Source organism: Schistocerca serialis, chromosome 1 (assembly GCF_023864345.2).
Source record: "Schistocerca serialis cubense isolate TAMUIC-IGC-003099 chromosome 1, iqSchSeri2.2, whole genome shotgun sequence".
In the NCBI taxonomy this organism is placed as follows: Eukaryota; Metazoa; Arthropoda; class Insecta; order Orthoptera; family Acrididae; genus Schistocerca; species Schistocerca serialis.
In genome coordinates this window covers 1090934986-1090948902 of record NC_064638.1, presented here as the reverse complement: position 1 = coordinate 1090948902, position 13917 = coordinate 1090934986, and the positions used below count along the sequence as shown (strand labels likewise).

Genomic DNA, 13917 nt, shown 5'->3' with positions numbered 1-13917 from the left:
TCTTGGGTCCTTTGTTGTTCTTATTATATATTAATGACTTGCCATTCTATATTCATGAAGAGGCAAAGTTAGTTCTCTTTGCTGATGATACAAGTATAGTAATCACACCTGACAAACAAGAATTAACTGATGAAATTGTCAATACTGTCTTTCAGAAAATTACTAAGTGGTTCCTTGTAAACGGACTCTCACTGAATTTTGATAAGACACAGTACATACAGTTCCATACAGTGAATGGTATGACGCCATTAATAAATATAGACCTTAATCAGAAGCATATAATTAAGGTAGAATATTCCAAATTTTTAGGTATGTCCATTGATGAGAGATTAAATTGGAAGAAACACATTGATGATCTGCTGAAACGTTTGAGTTCAGCTACTTATGCAATAAGGGTCATTGCAAATTTTGGTGATAAACATCTTAGTAAATTAGCTTACTACGCCTATTTTCACTCATTGCTTTCATATGGCATCATATTTTGGGGTAATTCATCACTGAGGAATAAAGTATTTATTGCACAGAAGCGTGTAATCAGAATAATAGCTGGAGTCCACCCAAGATCATCCTGCAGACATTTATTTAAGGATCTAGGGATATTCACAGTAGCTTCTCAGTATATATACTCTCTTATGAAATTTGTTATTAACAACCAAACCCAATTCAAAAGTAATAGCAGTGTGCATAACTACAATACTAGGAGAAAGGACGATCTTCACTATTCAAGATTAAATCTAACTTTGGCACAGAAAGGGGTGAATTATACTGGCACTAAAGTCTTGGGTCACTTACCAAATAGTATCAAAAGTCTGACAGATAACCAACAAGTATTTAAGAAGAAATTAAAAGAATTTCTGAATGACAACTCCTTCTACTCCATAGAGGAATTTTCAGATATAAATTAAGAAAAAAAAATATTAAAAAAATAAAAAAAATAAAAAAATAAAAATAAACAAACACAAAAAAATAAAGTTGTTATATTAACTTAAGTATGTTGTTAAATTAACCTAATTATGTCATGTATTGGAAAATTTGACTCGTTCCACATCATTACGAAATATCGTATTCATGATCCATGGAACTAGTAGTAATCTAATCTAATCTAATCTAATCCCTAGTGATTCTACCATGTATACCAGCACAAAAATTGCGGTCGTATTACACTCCAAAGGGGTCAGATCACGTTCAATGAAGTTGTAGCCCTACTACGTCCTTAGAGTAGGGTTGAATCGTGGGGGCGGGGGGTCGGCAATCGAACGTTGTCAAGAACGTCGTCCTGTTGCTCACTGCACTGCAAACTGTCGTTTTCAACTACAAAAAGTATGGGAATCAACGCCCGAAGATAATTCGTGGTTTCACTGACGCTCTTTGTGCCACCTACTGAGGGTTTTACGTGTCGATTCTGAGAGGCGGTGCGTCTGAAATGTTTTCCTCCGCCACCCACAATAAAACCGTATGTTTCCAACGTTGTGTGTTGCGATTCTGACCTCCATCGCAAAGGTGTCAAAAGAGGGCGTGAAATGTCAATAAGAGGGGGGTGTGATGACCTTGCCATTGTGTGAAACGCCAACGATGGCCTTGCGCATAGTAGTTGTGAAATCTGATGCCATGTGATATCATTAACCCGTCTCACACGAACTTCTGAGTTGTGTCCTTTTTTTCACATAGGAGACAATTACAAGGATCCTAAAAAGTGGTAAGGTTTTTTTGCACAGTGTATTTGTTGCAGTAGTTTGGACACACATAGAATCTGTGGGGGTGTTTAAAAGGCACAACTGCAAGGAGGAAGCAGTGTGCAAGGGAATTTAATACCTCGGGTCAAAGAGGAGAAACAAGGAAGATACCACACAGAACAAGTAACCGTAAAGTCAGCACACAAACAAAGATAACCAACATCAGAAATATCGATAGTGACTATTAATCAACACGTGAGGTAGCCCTAATTATGTCCCTCTGTTTTTTGATGAGAGACAGAGCCGGATTCCAAGCAGCATTTAGACAAAATCCACCATCTCTGTTTATAAGATTGCTTGACAGTTTGATTTCAACAGCTTCCTTAATGACACTATCCCAATAGCTGGACGTGCAAGCCAGAATCTCCGTGTTGTTGTATTCCATAGGATGACTGTTGTCAAGGCAATGTTCTGCAATAGCGGATTTGCTCGACTGTTGTGAGCGTGTGTGACGCTTATGTTCAGTGTACCGGTCTTCCACAGTCCTGATTGTCTGACCAATATATGACATGCCACAACTGCAAGGAATACGATAGACACCAGACACTACTATGACTTTATCTGAGCTCTTTGAAGATCTTTTTTGACTTGCTGAACTCAGTGCTTATTTTTCCATACATTTTCAAAGTTTGTGGAAAAGTCTTGTTGGCAGTCTATGGATACAACTATAAAATTTTAATTTTCTTTTTCGAATTTTAATTTTCTTTTTCGAATGTCTGCTGCTGGTTATTATCATTACCATAATCATTACTATTACTTACCAAGTTTAGGATGGGTTTCACCATATAGTCCTTGTACAAATCTTCTTCCTGAGGAAATGTAACGTGGAATTGCTTTGGAAGCCTTGTCCCCGACAATCACAGAAGTTTTTCTTTCCACTAAACCTCGTTTCGTATTGTTTCTTTCTGTTCCAATAACACGCCTAGTTCTTATGGAATAATTTTTGATTTTTTTGTTTTAATGACCTGAGAGATCTCATTGCAGATTTTTGTGTTTCCTTAACATCTTTCTTCTTTGGGTCGATCCGTCTAACATTTAAAACAATGTAGAAACTATCATCTCGTAAACTTTCATTTGAGTCTCTCTTCTTCTTTCCCAATCAGAGTTCTTCCAATGGTGGTATGCAGCCTCTCGTAAGAGTTTTATAATTCATCAAAATTCATATAACACTCAAGATATTAGGAATGTAAGTTATGCAATCTATGACAATAACCTAACTAGATCGTTTCCCAAGAACGCCATGTCGGTGGTTGAAATTCTTGAACTGTAGATTCAGCTTAGCCTTTATTGTTTGTTACCACTGTGCCCTGCTCGCTATAAAGATTTCAGTTCATCCTTAGCCTTCAAGTCACCCGATTTTGACATCTACTAGCGTTCCATGCATAATTTCGTTTCTATTACGCAATTCTTCTTTGAATCTTTTGTCCACTATATTATTAAAATTTTGCCAGGTGTGGGGTTCGAACCCACGCTCCCTCTCGGGAACCAGAACTTAAGTCTGGCGCCTTAACCGCTCGGCCAACCTGGCTGACGTCTGAAACTCTTCATATCTTGGTTGAGATGGGAAAGGCCAACTGGGATACATGAATCATTTCTTCACACTGCTACGCCTTCGCCGAACTCTCTCTTGCGTAACGCAGGCGAGACACATTTAACGCTAAATATAACTATGTATTCATTGTGCTCATTGTAGGAGAAAGATTTAGCTTGGTTCTGACTATAATTTGGGGATACCGCTGCTCTTGTTGGTGAAACGTCAAAAGCTTGTTTAAATATACGTTAAATGAGTAACATGAAACGCATGCCGTCTGACGCTCTATTACTAAGTGGCCATGAATGCCCCGACGATTTCAATGAGAAGATTTAAACTTTGTTGACAATGCTCACAAAGACTAAAGACTGTCAAAAACACAATCTTTTAACTGAAATTGATCAACCTGCATAATTTCTTTAGAAAAAAAGTTGACATTCCGCAAAAACTCTTGCAACTTTTCTCTCTACGCGTAATGTATTCCAACAAAATATGGGACTACGTGATTCTATGAAAGGAACGGTCATAAAAACTGGACGTGTCGTGCTGCCTAATTGGAGGCGCAGTACAGCTCGACGCCAACGGTTTTCGTCCATCAAGAATATGCGGAACTCGCGTACCCACAGCGCCGTTTAAACGTCTACTCGCTAAGAGACGACTGTAACAGTCAGCAGAAATCATTGCTGTACGAGATATTACAGCTACAACTTCCCTGATTTAGCGCAACTGTTAGTGGGAGAGTGTAATCTGCGGTTTTCCAGTCGCCGTATCGTAGCTCTGCTGAGCAGCAGTAGGCGTTCGAATAAAGGAGACATACTCGATAATGGCGGCAAATTAATAACCTTTATACCGGCTCCAATTAGAGGCAGTGTACGAGATCGCGTAAATGGCATCGTAAATCAGCGTCCCTTGATACTGAGAAGCCTGCAGTTTCCTCGCGCTTAGCGATTTCTCCTCCGCTCGCCAACCATGAATTTCCGTAATGAATGTATCTCCTCGATCTGTCCTTGAAGTCTCTCTTCCCGATTTCGCGCTTAGTCAGTACAAATTAGCAAGCGTAACGCTCTCACAGTTCTGGGCATGACAGTTTTCTATAACAGTGCAGCATACAGAAGGGAGAAAAATTGCTCCAGATGCATAATTCACAGCCTTATAAGTACTTTAGAATGTTATGGCGTCACAAAAATTCTGCGAACTGGTATCTTATCGGAAACAGAGTGTCAGCAGGAAATAAGCTTGTACTAGTCTATCAGTCACATATTTACGTGTAGTGCTCCACATGGTTGCATCTTAGGACTCAAACTTTTCTTATGTATATTGATGATCTTCAGAAGATGTTGATTTGCTTTTCTCTGCAGATCGTATGAACATTGCGGTTAAAACAAATAAAGCCCAAAAAGTTTCAGGTCAACTCCGAGTCCGCCGCAGGGAGCAAAATTCATTCTGGAAATCAAGTATAGTTTCAGAATATTTTCATCATCATCGTCATCATCTTAACTTTCAGGGATTATGCGTGGCAATGTTACGTCTTTGTCAGTAAAATGGCTCTGAGCACTATGGGACTTCACACGCATCCATGCCCGAGGCAGGATTCGAACCTGCGACCGTAGCAGCAGCGCGGTTCCGGACTGAAGCGCCTAGAACCGCTCGGCCACATGGCCGGCTGCTTTGTGAGTCACCGTTATTCATGTATTATAGTGTCTTCAAAGGGGGATATAAGATGAACATCAACAAAAGCAAAACGAGGATAATGGAATGTAGTATAATTAAATCAGTTGATGCTGAGGGAATTAGATTAGGAAATGAGACGCTTAAAGTAGTAAATGAGTTTTGCTATTTAGGGAGCAAAATAACTGATGATGTTCGAGGTAGAGAGGATATAAAATGTAGACTGGCAATGGCAAGAAAAGCGTTTCTGGAGAAGAGAAATTTATTGACATCGAGTCTAGATTTAAGTGTCAGGGAGACTTTTATAAAAGTATTTGTGTGGAGTGTAGGCATGTGTGGATGTGAAACCTGGACGATAAATAGTTTAGACAAGAAGAGAATAGAAGCTTTCGAAATGTGGTGCTACAGAAGAATGCTGATGATTAGATGGGTAGATCACATAACTAATGAGGAGGTACTAAACAGAACTGGAGAGAAGAGGAATTTGTGGCACAACTTGACTATAAGAAGAGATCAGTTGGTAGGACATGTTCTGAGGCATCAAGGGATCACCAAGTTAGTATTGGAGGGCAGCGTGGAGGGTAAAAATCGTAGAGGGAGACCAAGAGATGAAGGATGTAGGTTGCAGTAGGTACTCGGAGATGAAGAGCTTGCACAGGATAGAGTAGCATGGAGAGCTGCATCAAACCAGTCTCTAGACTGAAGACCACAACAGAAACAACAGTGTCTTCATAAAATTGTTTTTCCATATAGTATATCTTTCATGTATTATACTGATAAATGGTTTCTAGTGAATACAGGAAGTACTACACTAAACATTGAAAAAATACCCTCATTATACACAGTTCAAATCCTCCAGGAGGTACCCAGCCATTATACACTGACGTGACAAAAGTCATGGGACAGCAATATGCACCTCCTCGTATACTCTTACAGATGGCGGAAGTACCGCGTGCACTGGCGAAGCACTTGCACTCAGTTGATTCATGTGAAATGGTTTCCGACATTAGTACGGCCGTTGAGAGGAATTAATAGACTTTGAACGCGGAATGGTAGATGGAGCTAGACGCATGGGACATTCCATTTCAGAAGTTGCCAGGGAGCGTGCCAAGAATTTAAGGCATTACCTCTCAACCTGGTGAATGCAGTGGCCGACGGCCTTCACTTAACGACGGAGAGCAGCAGCATCGCGTAGAGTTGTCAGTACTAACAGACAAGAAAGAACCGCAGAAATGTATGTGGGACGTACGAAGAACGTATCCTTCAGAGCACGCGGCGAAATTCTGCGTTTATGGGCTACGGCAGCAGACGACCGACGCGAGAGCCTTTGCTAACAGCACGGCAACGCCTGCAGCCCCTCCCCTGGGCTCGTGACCATATTGTTTGGACACCAGACGACTGAAAAACGTGGCCTGACCAGATGAGTTCCGATTTCAGTTGGTAAGAGCTGATGGTAGGGTGCGAGTGTGGTGCAACCCCCACAAAACGAAGGACCCAAGCTGTCAACATGCCGCTGTCCAAGTTGGTGGTGTCTCCATAATTGAGTTGGCTGTGTTTACATGGAATGGACCAAGTCCTCTTGTCCAAATGAACCGATCATTGACTGGAAATGGTTAAGTTCGGCTATCTAGAGACCATTTGCAACCATTCGCGGACTTCATGTTCCCAAACAACGATGGAATTTCTGTCGAACGCGGAGTAATGAAATCTATATTTATTTAGTAAACATGGAGGGAAAAATTGACAACAATGGATTCGAAATTCAACAAGATGATAACATTTTTATTGCTTTCACATGCCTCTTTTCCAACAGTTGGATACAAGTGTATGTTACGGAACGTTTCCAAATATGACTAGACTTTGAACGCGTAATATTAGCAAGAGCTTCACTTTTGTAATATGATAAGTCTTTTAACGTCATCATCTATTTTGGAAGACTTTGAACATTCTTCGGCGAACGCCAAAAGCATCTCTACGTCTTCCAGAAATAATTGATTTACTACATGAAAACTGATGTACAGGCCGTCCTTCGGTACCGATTCCGAGAAATGAGCACACTATCAGCGTGGTATTTGTGCTTTGGCGCTCAGGGCGTTGAGTCCGTTTGGCTTTTGAATGCCTACAGGGAATACTAAGAAGTGTCGGCCGTGCTCTTCTCTCCATTTACTGGTACAGCCAATCTTCTGACACGGTGTTATACCTTGCTGTAGGATACAGGACTTCCCGCTAAAGACTGACATTAAGTATACGCAAAGTGGATCTACGAACACGCCGTCAAGAATGCCTTCCACATGATTCCGTGACGGTAGAAAATGCGATGAACACCACCCTCTTCCCCCTGCAAAAGATTTTTGAAGCAATGAATGCAGATTTTTCGTGGTCCGAATATTCTACCAGTCGCAGCTCAGCAGCAGTGCAAGTTCTACATTGCCGAGCAAATTCTAGTTCTTTCCGTCCTTCCGCCGTAATTAACACAGATGCAGACACAACAGGCCTGCCTGATCCCCAAGCTCAATTGCAAGCGCAGACGCAAGTGTCAATCTTAAAGTAACTCGGAAGATATTATTTATGACACCTGTCTGCCTGCCCATGGTTTACCTGCAGGATACGCTGCTATACCGCAGTTTGTCTTTTGGCTTTGATGCACCATTGTAGTCGACGTTCACTTCGATATCAACGGCACAAGTAGCTCTGCGACTTCCACGACGCATTATCATTTTTAGAATAGCGCAAAGGCCAAAACTGCAGTTGTGAATAAAGCAAATATTACAGCCACGAGTACCAGCTAAAACAATGACGGAAAAAATCACAATACAAAAAATTAATCAACGTATAGTGATGAAATTTCGGGATTACATTTATCTAGCTAAAATATTTAAGTGATTGCCATTGCAAGATCACAGAGTAATATAAACGCAAGATAGCCACTGCAAATGTGAAATGCTGGTACATGAATAACCAGTATAACCGCCAGAATGTTGGTTGCAAGTATGCAAAACGTGCATGCTTGTAGCCAACATTCTGGCGGTACAGGTTCCGGAGGTCAGTTGGTTGGATGGAGATCCACGCCCGTTGCACTTGCTTCGCCAGTACTGTCTCTCTACCGTCCCACTCTCGAATGTCGCGCAGGAAAAACGAGCTCTTAAATATTTCTGTGCAACCTCTGATTTCTCTGACTTTATTGTGATGATCACTTCTTTATGTAGGTTGGTGCCAACAGAATGTTTTCGCAATAGGAGGAGAAAACTGGTGATTGAAATTTCATGAGAAGATCAGTCGCAACTAAAAAAAGCCTTCGTTTTAATGATTGCCACTCCAATTCACGTACCATGTCTGTGGCAATATCTCCCCTATTTCGCGATAATACAAAACGAGGTGCCCTTCTTTGTACTTTTTCGATGTCATCCGTCAGTCCCACCTGATGCGGATCCCACACAGCACAACAATACTCCATAATAAAGCGGACAAGCGTAGTGTAAGCAGCCTCCCCTGTTGCACCTTCTAAGTGTTCTGCCAATGAATCGCAGTCTTTGGTTTGCTCTACCCACAACATTATCTAGGTGATCGTTACAATTTAGGTTATTTGTAATTGTAATCTCTAAGTACTTAGTTGAATTTACAGCCTTCAGATTTGTGTGACTTATCGCGTAATCGAAATTTAGCGGATTTCTTTTACTACTTATGTGAATAACTTACACTTTTCTTTATTCAGCATCAATTGCCACTTTTCGCACAATGCAGAAATCATTTTGCAATTCGTTTTGGTCATCTGATGACTTTACAAGCCGGTAAACGACAGCATCATCTCCAAACAATGTAAGAGGGTTACTCAGATTGTCTCCTATGTCGTTAATATATATCAGGAACAATAGAGGGCCTATAACACTTCCTTGGGGAACGCCGGATATTACTTCTGTTTTACTCGATTACTTTCCGTCTGTTACTACGAACTGTGACCTTTCTGACAGGAAATCACGAATCCAGTCGCACAATTGAGGCGATATTCCATGGGCACGCAGTTTGGTTGGAAGACGCTTGGGAGGAACGCTGTCGAAAGCCCTCTGGCAATCTAAAAATATGGAATCAATTTGACATCCCCTGTCGATAGCACTCATTACTTCATGAGTATAAAGAGCTACCTGTGTTTCACAAGAATATTGTTTTCTGAATCCGTGCTGACTATGTGTCGATAAATCGCTTTCTTCGAGGGGCTTCATAATGTTCGAATACAGTATGTTATAAAATCCTACTGCGAATCTACGTTAGTGATATGGGTCTGTAATGCAGCTGATTACTCCTACTTCCCTTTTTGGGTATTGGTGTGACTTGAGCAATTTTCTAATATTTAGGTACGGATCTTTCTGAGAGAGACTGGTTGTATGTAATTGCTCGCTATCGAGCTATTTTATCTGCATACACTGAGAGGAATGTGACTGGTATACAATCTGGATCGGAAGCCTTGGCTTTATTAAGGGGCTCCGGAACGCCCTATACTTGCAATGTTAAAATAACGCTTATAAATTACATCTTTCCTCATAAAGTATTTGAGGTAGGAAGTTGAACTTTTTACAGATTATTTATTGGAATATGGGTTACAACTTAACACAGGGATTTTACAAAATTTTAGTTCAGTTATTAAAGATGATTTTTTGTCAATTGTAATGAAAATTCACAACATTTTTTTTGCAATTTTTTATTTATATATTCAAAAATATACAGTTTTTTGGAAAAAGGCTGTGTTAAATTATGCAGAAGGTACTGTGTAACATTTACTGAAAGTTTTAAACAAATATGTTTGGAAGATCCTTAGAAAACATGTAATTAGTATGAGAAAATAAAAGTTTTGGGAATCGAGCGACAAAGATTGGATTAACTTTTTAGTGCATTCCAGGTCCATAGGATGGATTATCTTCATCCTCTGCAAACTCCTCCTCCAGCTTCCTCTTGTTCCTCCTCCTGTTTACTCTTGCTTGTATTTCTAGACTCTTTGCAGCCCTGTCTGCAGCCCGAAGGCGTTCCTTGTCTAAAGCAAGCATCGCTCGTTGTTGTGTTCGTAGATTTTGCTACCATTTTCTTCAGTTGCAGTTACTGCAACACTGTTCCAAAAGGTGGTCATGTATGAACACTTATCACATTTCAGTTGTATTTCACTAGCAAGTCCTAGGTGCTTTATTATGGAGAGTTCCAGACCAACTTCACTACAATGAATACATCTTACACAGTTTGAAAAAATTCCTTTGAGAACCGACATATCAAATATTTCATTCACATCCGATTCGCCCATAAAACATTCATAGTTTTCACTCATTGAACCAAGCTTCTTCTGTGAAGTATTTTCTTTCCCACTTTGACTGCTATGGGCAGGTGTACTTGAGAGGTTGGGTTCACTCACTTGGTTATCGTCTTTATTGTTTACACTAATAACACATACCTTTGGCTTTCCAACATTTCTCCTTTTCTTAAAAGCCTTCAGAGGATTTCTAATAACTTTACTTTTACTCATTATTATACTTCAACAAAACAGAGACTCAAGAAACAGAATTAATTACGAATATTTTCGAGATAACGACAGAGTAAATAAACATTAAACAATCGACAATCACACCAGCGATATATATTGAACCATCACAGGTTAGCCACAACACATACTTTATCTCACATCACTAAAATGTACCTGATGAACACGGACGTTAATAATAACACCATTTGACAGCAGTTTAACAGCGCCACAGTGGGTCACGCCCATGTAGAACACATTTCAAAAAAAAATTTAAAATAGTTGTAATCTTCGGAATTGAATAAATTATATATCTATTAAAAGGTAATAGTCTGCAGATTCAGAAAACGCAAAAAAGTAAAAATTGAACTTTTCATGATTTTGAGCCTTTCCGGAGCCCCTTAAGTGATTTAAGCTGCTTTGCTACACCGACTATATCTACTTCTATGTTTCTCATCTTGGTAGTTGTTCTTGATTGGAATTCAGGAATATTTACTTCGTCATCTTTGCTGAAGGAGTTTCGGAAAACCGTGTTTAGTAACTCCGCTTTAGTGGCACTGTCATCAGAGATTTCACCGTTGTTATCGCGCAGTGAAGGTATTGATTGGTTCTTGCCACTTATGTGCTTTATGTATGGCCAGAATCTATTTGGGTTTTCTACCAGATTCCGAGACAGAGTTTCGTTGTGGAAATTATTAAAAGCATCTCACATTGAGGTACGCGTTATATTTCGAACTTTTGCAAAACTTTGCCAATCTTGGGGATTTTGCGTTCTTTTAAATTTGGCATGCTTTTTTCGTTGCTTCTGCCACAGCGATCTGACCCGTTTTGTGTGCCATGGAGGATCGATACCTTCACTTTTGATTTAAGTGATATATATCTCCCAATTGCCGTCGATACTATCTCTTTGAAATCATTCCACATCTTTTCTATGTTTACATGATCAGATCGGAAGGAGTGGAGATTGTCTCTTAAAAGGCGTTAAGAGCATTTTTATCAGCTTTTTTAAATATATATGTCCTTTTGTGTTTCTTTTTGATGGTTGTGGATGTTACGGTATTCAGCCTAGCAGCAACTGCCTTGTGGTCGCTAATCCCTGTATACGTCATGATACTCGCAATTTGTCCAGCATTATTTGTTGCTAAGTGGTCAAGTATTCTTTCGCAACCATTTACGCTCCGAGTGGGCTCATGAACTAATTTTTCAAAATAATTTTCTGAGAAACCATTCAGTACAATTTCGGACGACGTTTCATGCCTGCCGCCGGCTTTAAACGTATAATTTTTCCAGCATATCGAGGATAGATTGAAGTCACCACAACTTTGTATTGAACGTTGTTGTTTTTAATTTTAGACACCATTCCAGGTTCTCATAAATAAAACAACTTCTCAGTTTACTCTTGGTAAAGTTCATGCTTGAAAATGATTTCGTATGAATAATACGTGGACTCGGACACGAAAACTGAAGGGAAAACGCGGATTTTTTCAGCTGATTATGTAAGTCAGGAATATTATTCCAGGTGTTAAAAATCGACATATCTTTCTTCCTGCTTCAGGTCTTGCAAAGCAGACCGCTTGTACGATGAACAAAGTTCACATTTGTTTTTCCTCCAATATTTCTACATCAGCACACAGACTTACAATTTGGAGCTCCATAGTTCTTTGTTTTTTAAATCCAGCAATTCCATTTCGAAGTTACCAATATTAAACGGAGAAAATTTTAATTTTGTTACAGTGACAAATTTTTTTTTTGTTTTAACAAAGACTAACGTCGTTTTGCAGTTTTTTAATTCCTGAAACCTGCTGAGGCAAGCTTCATTCCCATTTTTAAAAAAAAATGGTTCAAATGGCTCTGTGCACTATGGGACTTAACTGCTGTGGTCATCAGTCCCCTATAATTTAGAACTACTTAAACTTAACTAACGTAAGGACATCACACACATCCATGCCCGAGGCAGGATTCGAACCTGCGACCGTAACGGTCGCGCGGTTCGAAACTGTAGCGCCTAGAACCGCTCGGCCACTCCAGCCGGCCCCATTTAAAAGTATTGTTTTGAAACAGCAAATATCAATACCAGAATTACATTCTTAGAGATTTTTCAACGGACTTCGAAAAAGTTTCTCTTTCAAAACCTAGAGCAAAGAAATACCTTCCTCTAACGTTGAAGAATTCTCTCTCCTTTCCCCTGTAGTTTGCGATTTAGCCAATTTAGATCACACGTAAAGTGTCATGAAATAAAATTTTGGATCCACTGATCGTTCGTTAGTTCTGTGTAGGAAACACCCTTCTAAAGGAAAAACCCTTCCTGTTAATATCGAAGCGAAATGTTTCCTCTTGAAGACGAACGTATCTTGGTTCAAATGGCTCTGAGCACTATGGGACTCAACTGCTGTGGTCATAAGTCCCCTAGAACTTAGAACTACTTAAACCTAACTAACCTAAGGACATCACACACATCCATGCCCGAGGCAGGATTCGAACCTGCGACTGTAGCGGTCGTGTGGTTCCAGACTGTAGCGCCTTTAACCGCTCGGCCACTGCGGCCAAACGTATCTTGTTATGCAGGCAAGATCTGCGTACTCACTCTCCATTTCAATTAATAAGTCTTCAAACTGGCGACGATTAAAGAGCCTTAGCACTATACGTGCTCCCGCATACGTGGAATTATGTGAAAGAGCCACTCTCACAGAGGCGGAGATCGGTATGTGGCTCGTAAGCCGCAGGTTTACCGACCACAAGTCTATAGGAAATAGGTTTGTTGTACCGCAACACTGTGGCTCGTACAGGGCACGCTGTCCCATAGTGATGCGTGTGGGGAACCAGTGGATAGAAGACTCGTATTTTAGAGACAAGTGGGTAGTGGACTACACAATGGGACCACAGAGTGACCCAATGGGACCACAGAGTGGGATGACCAAAATCATCTCTGCATGGCGGTAACTGACTAAACAGTTTTGACTCGAAGTTAGACTACAGTAACGAGTGTGGAACTTTTTGCGTCGACGGTTCGCCAACGCCTGCTGACACATGCCAATGCGCCTGCGTCCATTGACAAGAAACCGTCGAAGCCTCAATAAGCTCATGAACGCCGTCACTTCCGTATTGAATGGAAAAATGTTTTCGGACGAGTCACGCTACAACTTAACCTCTAGTCATGGCCACGTACGTGTTACACGCTACCGTAGTGGACGTAATCGGACAGATTGAATTGTTGAGCGGCATAACAAACGCCACGTTTGATGTTTTGGGGCGCCACTGACAACAAGCGATCTCGCTTCTTACATATTGAGAGCCATATGAACAGTAATCGCTACACCAGGGAGATTTTAAGAGCCCGAAGCACTGTCCTTTTTTGCAGGCAGGACACGTGTCATACACTGACGGAAAAAAAATCGAACACCAAAATGTAACTATTGTAGAGTAACGAAATTTAGGGACTACATTTGTCTAGGTAACATATTTAAGTATTTAACACTGCAAGATCATAG

At 40.4% G+C, this 13917-nt stretch overlaps 1 protein-coding gene and 1 non-coding gene across 2 annotated transcripts in view; one reads left to right on the top strand and one right to left on the bottom strand.

Moving 5' to 3' along the window:
- Nucleotides 1–13917, top strand: part of LOC126416087 (uncharacterized) — a 691436-nt gene that overhangs the window by 497035 nt on the left and 180484 nt on the right. The gene's annotated exons all lie outside the window — the stretch shown is intronic.
- On the bottom strand, nucleotides 3179–3261 carry Trnal-uaa (transfer RNA leucine (anticodon UAA)). The gene has a single exon. It is a non-coding gene; the product is annotated as a tRNA-Leu (tRNA).